A 13547-nucleotide genomic window follows, 5' to 3' on the forward strand; every position below is an offset into this window, starting at 1 on the left:
AGGATAACCAACTCGGTTGGTATGTGTGGATGTCGAGAGGATAACCAACTCAACGTATGATGTTGTGTGTCCGAGAGGATAGCCAACTCGGTTGTTATGTGTGGATGTCGAGAGGATAACCAACTCAACGTATGATGTTGTGTGTCCGAGAGGATAACCAACTCGGTTGTTATGTGTGGATGTCGAGAGGATAACCAACTCAACGTATTATGTTGTGCGTCCGAGAGGATAACCAACTCGGTTGGTATGTGTGGATGTCGAGAAGATAACCAACTCAACGTATGATGTTGTGTGTCCGAGAGGATAACCAACTCGGTTGTTATGTGTGGATGTCGAGAGGATAACCAACTCAACGTATGATGTTGTGTGTCCGAGAGGATAGCCAACTCGGTTGTTATGTGTGGATGTCGAGAGGATAACCAACTCAACGTATGATGTTGTGCGTCCGAGAGGATAGCCAACTCGGTTGTTATGTGTGGATGTCGAGAGGATAACCAACTCAACGTATGATGTTGTGTGTCCGAGAGGATAACCAACTCGGTGGTGATGTGTGGATGTCGAGAGGATAACCAGTTCGGTGTTACTCTAATATTCAGAGGATAACCAGCTCAATGAAATATAGTGCACTGGTATTGAGAGGATATCTAACTCAATACTATGCTATGTTCAAAGACGGCGGGGGGGGGGTGCATGCAAATAAATGAATTGAATCGAGTCAAAGGCATGTAAAATTTCAAAGACAGTTTATTTTAAAAGTACAAGTCAATGAAGAAATTTAAGTATCGGAGCTCGGGAAAATATTCTAAGTTCCTAAGGACGAAAATATTTTAAGTCCAAAATTGGACGAAAATATTCTAAGTTCAAAATTGGGTGAAAATATTATAAGTTCAAAATTGGACGAAAATATTCTAAGTCCAAATTTCTTCGAAAATTTTCTAAGTCCAAATTTCTTCGAAAATTTTCTAAGTCCAAATTTCCCGGAAAATTTTCTAAGTCCAATTTTGGGTGAAAATTTTCTAAGTACAATTTTGTGAATTTTAGTATAAGTATAACGTAGTGGTTAGGCTGAGCGGAGGAGGAAGACCAACCTCTAGGTGAGCTCAGGACAGAACTGACGTTTTGGTCCAGTGCATCGAGCTCCCTCGATCGCCATTTCCCAAAACGTACAGTGGGAGAACTTCTCTAAGAGAGAGGGCAGCTCGCGTCTGCGCTTCCTATCTCTGACTCAAAACGATGCGCGTACGGTTCACTCGTTTCGCTTGGGCCAGAGACAAAGTCGCGCGTCTTCTCGCGAGTTTTTCCTATATCTCAAAGAATTCTCTTAAAATAAAATTAAAAAATAAAATTACTCAGCCTTTCCTAATTTACTAAATTTACTTAACTTTTAATTAAAACTAAAATAATAACTAAGTCATAATGTACGGTATTATTAGATTATAAAATGTTATATATTAAACTATATATATATATATATATAATATAATATATAATACATAGTGTAAAATATACATATTAAAATATAACCTAATAACCCTTTATCATTATACGCTAAAATACATTTAAAATTGTTAATTACTAGTATTGCTTCGAAAAACGCTTGGTTTAAACAAATTACTGCAAAAGGATATCTAAAAAGAAACTAAAAAAAAAAAAGATATTACAATTTTCCTTTAAGATAGTAAACATTGGCTCGGCCAAGAAAATACGGGAACGAAAAATAATGTTTTGTTTTTTTTCCCTACCATTTAGTGACCTGTATCAATTTGAAGTCTTTTTTCTCTTCAAATAACTTTAATTTAAAAAGCAAATATTATTTGTTTTTCGCTTCAAATTTAGCATGCTTTTGTATTATATCCAAAATTAAAAATAATATAAAAAAGTTCTTTTAAGTGATCTAGATTAACTGTCCGCTTACAGTATCGTGGTCATACTGAAAGTATACCAGCAAGACTTCATTCTAAAATTTTTGTATAAATAACAGCACCTGGTGTAAAAACTTTTCTAATGTTGAAAAATGATACATCCTTATGAGAATCGTTGTACAACTCTCATCGATCTGATTTTCGAAGGCAGACAGGTGTATAATGATATCCTTCGTGATTTATATAAAAACCATGCGCTGACCACTTATTATTTACTTTATTGCTTGCTTTTGCGTAAAATGCATCTGCATATGGAGGTAATTCGCCATTATTAAAGTTGTGATTTATTTCGTAGATAGCTGAATTTGCTTGTTCAATTTCTACCTTACACCGACGCGGCATCTGCATAAATAAAAGTACGATTTTGTTAAATATAATTAATTTTCTTATTGAAACAATTATTTACGAATAAACTATTACTTACCTTCTAAACGTTTATTCAAGACAGGAAACTATACACAATAATCAAACATAAGACATTTTTTTGTACAAGATTGCATATAGGATTAGTGATGGATTGCTCCGCGTTACAAAGAAAGCCAAAAAGGTTTGATCACAGTATTTGATATATGCAAGGTAAGTTGTCAACTGTGTCGCAAGCCTTTAAGTACAATGCAGTCGATTCTCTCATAGGAGAGAGAAAGACAAAAATGGTTTTTCCAAAAGTCGCGTGAACTTAATTAAAAAAAAGCATAATGATTATAACATTGCATTCACGACTGCAGAATCACTAGGTGTACGAATTTTAGGTTTTTCGGATTTAAAATTAAAAGAAAATTATGTTCTCGAATGGACAAAACGTTAAACGGATAAATTGAAGAATTTTCAATAAGTCGAAGCGCCATCTGTTCGAATTGTCGAGTAGCGGAATGCATTGTACTTTAAGGCTTGCGACACAGTTGACTGAAACTGAAACTTGGTAATCGGTGGCCGTTTTCGGCATGGTCATGGATCGCAATGGATCGTGTGATCCAGATCACTTTTCCTATGCTGTGATTGGTTACTTTGTGATCCGGATCGCGATCCATGACCATACCAAAACAGCCGATGTAAGGTAGAAATTGAAGAAGCAAATGCAGCTATCTGCGAAATAAATCACAACTAATAATAATAATTAATAATAGCGAATTACCTCCATATATACAGATGCATTTTACGCAAAAGCAAGCAATTAAGTAAATAATAAGTGGTCAGCGTATGATTTTTATATAAATTTAAGAGAGGATCGACGACAATTAAAAAGCAAAGTGTTCGAAAAACTTGAAATCCCCGTCAAAGTAAAGATACCAGTGACATTTAAAGAAGACGAGGAGGGAATTTATGAAGATTATGAAGACGATTCTTCTGAAGATGATCAAGTGGAATATCCTTCATCGTCACAGATCAATAACAGAAAATATTTCGACTTATGTATTGTAAAAGATAAATTGGAGTATATTTAGTCTAGAACCGTTGTTTATAAAGGAAAGGAGTATCAAAAACTGAAACCTTATAGATGGTATGATACAATGGCCGTTTTTGGCATGCTCAAGGATCATGATCCGGATCACTTTTCGTATGTTGTGATTGGTTACTTAGTGATCCGAATCATTTTTCGTATGCTGTGATTGGTTACTGAGTAATGCGGAATTTTGGAGACAGTACAGAATGCCTTGCACATTTTCTTTCAAAAATAATGTGGTTTCTTCAAATCCAGATGAGCCACATTTGTTAATATCTGGAAAATGCAAGAATTCAGTAAAATGTAAAAATCGTTTTCGTGGCATAATTGAAAATGAACCCCTTTCTGGATCAGATGTTTGGATCGAAGTTATCTGTAACGATACACGATGTTCTCCCCATGAAGTTATGAAACGGCAGTTACGAAATGAAAAACGGCAAATGATTGGCGAGCAAGTATTAAAAGAGGGTACAGCAAATTTGCGACAAAAAATCGCTTGTAAGGAGCAAATATTGGGAGATGTAAAAGCTCCTATCATGTACTCTGGAGATGTATTAAGAAAACTTTCCAAGGAAACGAAAGATAAAAAAATAGGCGTGGACACATCGGATGGAAATGATCCAGTGGACATCCTGCAAGAGTTAAAATAGACACCGCCTCATGCAGGATGTATTAGGCAAATCGGGAAAGATCCATTTCATTTGATTTATATTCTACCAGAGCAGATATTTCTTTATAAAGAGTACTGCCGATTGCATAAAAAACAATTCGCCATATGCACTAACAGTACTGGAAGTCTCGTTATTCCTATACTATTGTATGGCCAGGTAAAATCAAAAGTTATTTTTTTATACGAAATTGTTGTTAATATTTTTCAGGTTACAGTTTCAGTCGGACAAATGCTTTCATCCGTCCATGATACGAACATGGTTCTCTAAATTCATGGCTGATTGAAGTTGGTATCATACCAAAAGAAGCAGTCTCTGACTTTTCGAGCACACTTTTAGAAGCACAGTATCTTTCATTTAATTGTATCCCCATTGACAGATACATTCAAAATTGTTTTGCTGCTCTTAATGATAGACAGGTATATCGGCCAGCACCTACCTTCATAAGAGTAGACGTAGCTTAATTAATAGCAATAATTTTTCGATTAAAATGCTTTAACGGGACAAAAATATTGTGATTGCCATGTCCCGATATTAAAATTCGCCAAAAATCCGGCATTGCTTTAACTGCGAAATATACTGCTAAGTCAAAAAAATGGCTTTTGTTAAATGGTTGCTTATTCACTACTCCCATTCAAATAGCAAATGAAAAGTTTTTTATAACTTTAACATGCCTATTCGATTCAATAGTGCAAATCCTTTCAACAATGCATTTTTTTTAAAGATTTCAAAAATCCATTGAAAACAGCAGAAACAAATTTAACTTTTGTAAATAAAAAAGATCCACCGCAATCAACGACCACTATACAAGTGAACTGTAATATGTGTAATATGTGGAATTTTTTCAAAACTTGCGATTGTGCCCGAGACAAAATTTTCAGCCTACTTTTAACATGTTTTGAATCTACAATTCTTTACCCCTTAAAAATCTTATAATATTCATTTGAAACCGACTTATAATAGATATTTGCTCCTAACGAAGCTAAATTCTTTTTAACGAGGCTAAATTTTGTCACTTTCGTCCAGTTTGATAGAAGGTTCGACAGTGCGATAACTTTAAACGTTACAACAAACATTATTATTAAGTTTCTCACTTAATATTGATAATCGCCCTAATGTTGCCTTAATGTTGATATAATCGGCCCTTGTCAGCTTTACATCGTCCATTAAAACAATCTTCTTGTCCATTCTAAACATTAAATAAAATAGATTAATATTGCATAAAAATATTGCCAATATTTTTGCAAATGTTATATTCGACTTGAAGCAATAAAGCATGGCAACATTGTAGTGTCGATACTTGGAAATATTCAAGTAATATTGTTATTTAATACAGCGGTAATTTTTATTGTGATGATCTGGAGACAACGTTGAAATAATTTATAATATTTGTTCTAAATACAAAATAATTAATACTATGCGAAAATGCTAGGTATAATATCGTTTCATTATTGCCTCAGTAATATAACATTTGATTCAAATAATTTTTTTAATGTAGGGTTAACAATAGATATTGGAGTTTTACGCCTAATACCCGTGATATTTGAAGTTATTTAATATTATTACGCAAAATAAATAAATTTTGTTTAAATTAAATTTTATTCGACACTTTTAAAAAGTGAGTGCAAACTTTGTCGTAGTTGACGAAAAACTAACTGCAATATGAGTTTTAGGCTATGTGATAGTTGTGTTTTGACTATAGTCAATTTTTGGGTGGGAAATTTGGAAATCCCAAAACTATATTTTGTGTATATTTATTCATTTATACCTCTTCATATCCACTAAGCTAAACATTTTTAAACACTTACTTTAGGATTGCTAACAATTTTTGAACCCATTTTTATTATTGCCTACATTTTTATGATCTGTTTTCGGGGACGAAAAAGGATATTTTTGGGACAAAGGAGATTCGAAAATCGATGTTTTAGGTTCAAACGAAGTTGATGAGGAAGAAAGTAATGTATGTTAGGGTTAAAGGAAGGTTAGTAAAGTTGACTATTTCAGAATCATAAAATTAAGAAGTTCTTTTGAGGTTCATAAGGTTTCTTTTAGGGTTGGAAATATACAATCGAAGGTTGGTTAAACGTTAAAGTAATGCCATAAGGGTCAAACAATCGTTAAAAGGTTTGAATCAGTTTTAAACTAGGTTTTTATGGGCCAATGTAAGTTAAAAATTTCATCTCGGGTGGTATTGCAGAAGTGGAGGAAGTCTCAACACTTTATTTGAACCACAAAACTATCGACGAAAATGGCTATAGTGCATTATAAAGTGCAATTACTTTAAACTTACAAAACTCAAAAAGATGTAAGTGTCACCGGGAAATGAGAGAAAAATTCAATGTCAATGCTCACGCCTTCATTAAATCCGACTGCAGGACTCTGAAGAATGTAAAAATTCCAATCACAAGTAAAGTGACAGACTTCCCGAAATACATTAATATGTACGGAGAAAAATTAACGTTATTTCATTAAATTATAAAAAACCTTGTTTTATTTTTATAGTAAATTGTAATCTAATGAAAAAAATCACTCATTCTTATCTATTTGCCATCACACTTAACCCGCCTTTAATTTTCAGGTTATCAGGGATTATCATTTATGAAGGATATCATTATACAGCTGTCTGCCTTCGAAAATCAGATCCATGGGAGTTGTACGACGATTCTCATAAAAATGTATCATTTTTGAACATTCGAAAAGTTTTTACACCAGGTGCTGTTATTTATACAAAAATTTTAGAATGAAGTCTTGCTGGTATACTTTCAGTATGACCACGATACTGCACAGTGGGGCAAAATGACAAAATTTGGTTCAAATTGACTTCTAGACCACAATTTTAAATCAAATTAAAAAAAATGTTTTTCCCTAACGCAGAACTAAATTCTGAAGAGATCCGTGAGAGTCGATTTTTTAATTTTTGTTTTATAAATTTGTAATCTTTATGCAAAGTTTTTCGATTTCTTTTGCTCAAAAAAATTCTTGCATACTTAAAATTGTATACATTTAATGTCTAGCGGTGTGTAAGTAGTCAAAAAAAGGTTTTGCATTTAAAAATTGTTATAAACAATTTTTATAAATAATTACACTTTATAGGAAGTTATGTTTAAAAATACATTTTTTTAAAAAGAATTTTGCTTTAGATTATTGTAATTATACTTTCTTTTTGTTAATATGATATTTTAAAATAATTTTTCTTAATTGTTTAAACAATTTTTATAAACAATTGTACTGTAAGGACATTTTCGGGCAGAAATGAATCGAATTTTTTACGAATAATGTTTCATCTAAGCCGCTTAGACATTTTCTTTATAAAAAAGTCATTTTTTAATTAATGTTATCATTGTTATAAACAAATTAAATAAACAATTACATTTTTCGGCAAGTTATGTCTGAAAAAAATTTTTCCGACTTTTTGTCAATAAAGAAACGTACAACAGTTCTTCCTAGACCAAAAAATAATTTATAAATGAATTTGAATTACTTCTGTCAGTTCTGAAAAAAATATCAATAGATTATTTTTATTATTTTGATTTTTCCTGAATTTTCATAGATTTTCACACATTTTCCGGACAATAGGGAAAATCTATATTTTTCAATTAATCATTTTAACGAAAACAAAGTTTAATTGCAATAATCCAAAGCAAATTTCATTTTAAAAAAATTTTTTCAGACATTAATTCCCGAAAAATTTAATTGTTTATATAATTTGTTTATAACAATGATAAAATTAATTAAAAAATGGCTTTTTTACAAAGAAAATCTCTGGGCGGCTTAGATGAAACATTATTATTAAAAAATTCGATTTATTTCTTCCCAAAAATGTCCTTACAGTACAATTGTTTATAAAATTTCTTTAAACAATTAAGAAAATTTATTACAAAAGATCAGTTTAACAAAAAGAAAGTTTAATTGCAATAATCTAAAGGAAATTTAATTAAAAAAATTTTTTTTAGACATAACTTCCCGAAAAATGTAATTGTTTATAACAATGATAACATTAATTGAAAAATGACTTTTTTACAAAGAAAATCTCTGGGCGGCTTAGATAAAACATTATTATTAAAAAATTCGATTTATTTCTGCCCAAAAATGTCCTTACAATACAATTATTTATAAAAATTGTTTAAACAATTAAAAAAACTTATTTCAAAATATCAGATTAACAAAAAGAAAGTTTAATTACCATAATCTAAAGCAAATTTCTTTTTAAAAAAATTTATTTTTAAACAGAACTTCCTATAAAGTGTAATTGTTTATAAAAATTGTTTATAACAATTTTTAAATGCAAAAACTTTTTTTTTACTTTTTACACACCGCCAGACATTAAATGTATACAATTTTAAGTATGCAAGAATTTTTTTGAGCAACAGAAATCGAAAAATGTAAAAAAAAAAATTTTTTTACACTTTGCATAAACATTAAAAATTTATAAAACAAAAATTAAAAAATCGACTCTCACAGATCTCTTCAGAATTTAGTTCTGCGTTAGGGAAAAACATTTTTTTTAGTTTGATTTAAAATTGTGGTCTAGAAGTTAATTTGAACTAAATTTTGTCACTTTGCCCCACTGTGTACTGTAAGCGGACAGTTAATCTTGATTACTTAAAAGAACTTTTTATATTATTTTTAATTTTGGATATAATACAAAAGCATGCTAAATTTGAAGCAAAAAACAAATAATATTTGCTTTTCAAAAGAAAGTTATTTGAAGAGAAAAAAGACTTCAAATTAAAAAAAAGTATAGGGCAGCTCCATACGAAAAGCAAATGGTGGATCACCGATTTTTCTTAAAGTTTGTAATTTTGTAGTACTTGGGGTACTAAATAACTGTGCCAAACAGTTTTGCAAAAAAAAATTTTTTTTGCAAGATATTTAGATTTGAAAAATCGGAAACTGAAAAAAATGACTTTTTTTGAGAATTTTTATTTCGAAAACTATTGATTCTACAAGAAAAAGTCATTTATTCAAAATTGTAGAGAAAATGTCAATCTTTTATAATATTTAAAAAAAAGTTAAGAAAAATTAATTTTTCAATACTTTGTTTAAACAATAATTTTTTATTGTTAAAAAAAAGAGCAAAGGACATCATGGAATATTCTAGAAAAATAATTTTCTCAAAATTTGAACCTTCCTTAATAAGTGGTTAAATTTTTAAAGAAGTGATTTTTGGTGTTTTTGAGAAAAAAATTTTTGAAGTTTGCGCTACGAGTTTTTGTGCGTTGCGCTAACTAAGCAGCGCCTATATCAGTGTATTTTAAAAGATAATATGACCTTTACTGCTCGCCTCTAATACATTTAATATTTATATACGTATATATATTATTATTATAAACAGTTTAACAATATATTTTTAACTTTTTTATAAACATTATTTTCCTTTTTTAACCCATTAATACCCATAAGCACAGGAACGCAGGTATAAAAAGTAACTATTGGGATCCTGGCATAGGATCTAATAATAATTTTTAACGTTAAAAATTAAAAAAAAATTATTTTAAACAATTTGTTATAAACAAATGAAGAAAAATTATTTTTCATAAAAAACTGATAGCGCCATTCGATTCGACGCAAAAAACTACTACGAGAACGTATATTACATAATTTTCAAAAAAGGAAATATTGTTGCAAAAATGTTATAAACAATTAGCCTGCATTTATACTGTATGAGATAGAAGGATCTATATATTCTATCTCGTACAGTATAAATGCAGGCTAATTGTTTATAACATTTTTACAACAATATGTCTTTTTTCTTAAATTATGTAATATACGTTCTCGTAGTAGTTTTTTGCGTCGAATCGAATGGCGCTATCAGTTTTTTATGAAAATTAATTTTTCTTCATTTGTTTATAACAAATTGTTAAAAAAAAATTTTTTTTAATTTTTAACGTTAAAAATTATTATTAGACCCTATGCCAGGATCCCAATAGTTACTTTTTATACCTGCGTTCCTGTGCTTATGGGTATTAATGGGTTAAAAAAGGAAAATAATGTTTATAAAAAAGTTAAAAATATATTGTTAAACTGTTTATAATAATAATATATATACGTATATAATTATTAAATGTATTAGAGGCGAGCAGTAAAGGTCATATTATCTTTTAAAATACACTGATATAGGCGCTGCTTAGTTAGCGCAACGCACAAAAACTCGTAGCGCAAACTTCAAAATTTTTTTTCTCAAAAACACCAAAAATCACTTCTTTAAAAATTTAACCACTTATTAAGGAAGGTTCAAATTTTGAGAAAATTATTTTTCTAGAATATTCCATGATGTCCTTTGCTTTTTTTTTTTAACAATAAAAAATTATTGTTTAAACAAAGTATTGAAAAATTAATTTTTCTTAACTTTTTTTTAAATATTATAAAAGATTGACATTTTCTCTACAATTTTGAATAAATAACTTTTTCTTGTAGAATCAATAGTTTTCGAAATAAAAATTCTCAAAAAAAGTCATTTTTTTCATTTTCCGATTTTTCAAATCTAAAAATCTTGCAAAAAAAATTTTTTTTTGCAAAACTGTTTGGCACAGTTATTTAGTACCCCAAGTACTACAAAATTACAAACTTTAAGAAAAATCGGTGATCCACCATTTGCTTTTCGTAGGGAACTGCCCTATATTAAATATTTTAACAGCTTTGTTATTAAAAAAAATATATATATACGTGGAGGTTTTCACGTCAAATGTCCTTCCAAAAAATGTGTTGATGAATCAATCTCCAAATTTTCTTATGAGTTGTCCTATAAGTAAGTAATTTATCAGCCAAATATTTTTGAATTTTATAAAAAATTATGAGAAGTGGAGGGGGTAGAAGTTTTGAGTTCTGATGTGACACGCACTACTTCGTTTATTTATTGTATTTAAACGAGACGATGAAAAATAATTTTTGAATATGGTATCTTTAGGTTTTTTCATAAGCTTTCGATTGCTGTAGTCCATTTTAGAAAATTTTTTGATTTTGACCAAAATTTTTGAAAATTAAGGATAAAATTTAATTTTTCTCATCTTCGGGCTCGTTTTTTTTTTTATTTTATTTTTATTGGAAAGCTGAGGTTTTTTCCCAAAAAACTGTTAATTTTCAGAAAACCGATTTTTTTTTGTTTTCGAGAAATTAAATATTGAATACAGCGCGTCACGTTAGCGCGCGGACGCTCCGCGCTGTGCCGCTGTACTCTACGGTGCATAACGAACTTCAGATTACTGGCGATGGATGTGTAAAGATTATAAAAGTTATAAAAGGTGAAAGAAATGAATAAACTAAACTCGACAACTTTAACCAAAAAAATGTAGGCTGAAGACTGGTGTATAAACAAATAAATAAAATAAAGTCTTTCTTAAAAATGCTTTATTTTAAATTTTTTACTAATACTATATACTGAATATTAGAAGACTCTCTACATATGGGCAATTCCACGTGAGATTTAAGTCGACCTCTTAAAATCGGCCAAAAATATTTTTTTTCTATTCTGTATCGAAAAAAAACAGATACGTATTTTTTTATTTATGTTTAATTGTTTAAATTTTCGAGTTATGAATTTTCGAAAATTTAAACTTCCAATTGTAGACCTATATTCAGTAGCTTATAAGTCCAAAAATATTGAGTTTAGGAAAAAGTTGTCAAAGAATGAAAGTTTTAGTTTTCTTTCCGAATTTTAAGAAATGTAAACAAAAAATTTTTTTTTAAATTTTTTATTAAAAAAAAAAATTTTTTTTATATACAAATTAATTTTTTTAACTTTGTGCCGGATTTTTTTTTTATTTTCTTGTACCTTATAATATAGAGAAGATTTTTTAAAAAGTCCCGAAATGGGCCTGGGGTGCTATTCTGTAACTTCACTTCACATTCACTTCACATTCACTTCACTTTCACTTCACTTTCACTTCACATTCACTTCACATTCACTTCACATTCACTTCACATTCACTTCACATTCACTTCACATTCACTTCACTTTTACTCCACATTCACTTCACATTCACTTCACATTCACTTCACATTCACTTCACATTCACTTCACATTCACTTCACATTCACTTCACTTTCACTCCACATTCACTTCACTTTCACTCCACATTCACTTCACTTTCACTTCACATTCAATTCACATTCACTTCACATTCACTTTCAATGTGAAGTGAATGTTAAGTGAATGTGAAGTGAAAGTGAAGTGAATGTGAAGTGAATGTGGAGTGAAAGTGAAGTGAAAGTGAAGTGAATGTGAAGTGAATGTGAAGTGAATGTGAAGTGAATGTGAAGTGAATGTGGAGTGAAAGTGAAGTGAATGTGAAGTGAAAGTGAAGTGAATGTAAAGTGAAAGTGAAGTGAATGTAAAGTGAAAGTGAAGTGAATGTGGAGTGAAAGTGAAGTGAATGTGAAGTGAATGTGAAGTGAATGTGAAGTGAATGTGAAGTAAATGTGAAGTGAATGTGAAGTGAATGTGGAGTGAAAGTGAAGTGAATGTGAAGTGAATGTGAAGTGAATGTGAAGTGAATGTGAAGTGAATGTGAAGTGAATGTGAAGTGAATGCGAAGTGAATGCGAAGTGAATGCGAAGTGAATGCGAAGTGAATGTGGAGTGAAAGTGAAGTAAATGTGAAGTGAATGTGAAGTGAAAGTGAAGTGAATGTGAAGTGAAGTTACAGAATAGCACCCCTGATGTGTTAAATGAGTTTTAAAATATTTTCAAAAATCACTTGCAAGCATCACAGTGGGATTTTTTTTACATTTAACTTTTTAAAACTGTTTACAGCGTAGACCCTTTTATTTAAAACCAAAAAACACTTAAATATATTAAAAAGTATACGCTGTTAACAGTTTTAGAAAGTTAATTGTAAAAAAAATCCCACTGTGATGCTTGCAATTGATTTTTGAAAATATTTTAAAACTCATTTAACACATCAGGCCCATTTCAGGACTTTTTGGAAAATCTTCTCTAAATAATAAGGTACAAAAAAATAAAAAAAATAAAAAAAAATCCGGCCCAAAGTTAAAAAAAATTAATTTGTTGATAAAAGAAATTTTTTTTTCAATAAAAATTTTTAAAAAAAAATTTTTGTTTACATTTCTTAAAGTCGAAAGAAAACTAAAACTTTCATTCTTCGACAACTTTTTTCTAAACTCAATATTTTCGGATATTTTTGAAAATTCATAACTCGAAAATTTGGACAATTAAACATAATTAAAAAAATACGTATCTGTTTTTTTTTCGATACAGAATAGAAAAAAAATGTTTTTGGCCGATTTTAAGAGGTCGAATTAAATCTCACGTGGAATTGCCCATATACACTACCGTCCACGAGTATCAGGACGATTACACGCGACTCTATGAAAAAACATGCCATCTCTTTTTTAATGATATCTCGAAAATAAAAGGAGATACAAAAAGAACTTAAATACGGTAAGAAATCTGATTAAATTTTGCGTGAAATAAGCTGTCTTTGAAGTCATTTCGTTAACCATTTTTTGAATTGTAGAGTGAGAAAAAATAAAAAAATAATCAAATTTTCTCATTTCT

Source organism: Leptopilina heterotoma, unplaced genomic scaffold, assembly GCF_015476425.1.
Source record: "Leptopilina heterotoma isolate Lh14 unplaced genomic scaffold, ASM1547642v1 Lhet_29, whole genome shotgun sequence".
Lineage (NCBI taxonomy): Eukaryota > Metazoa > Arthropoda > Insecta > Hymenoptera > Figitidae > Leptopilina > Leptopilina heterotoma.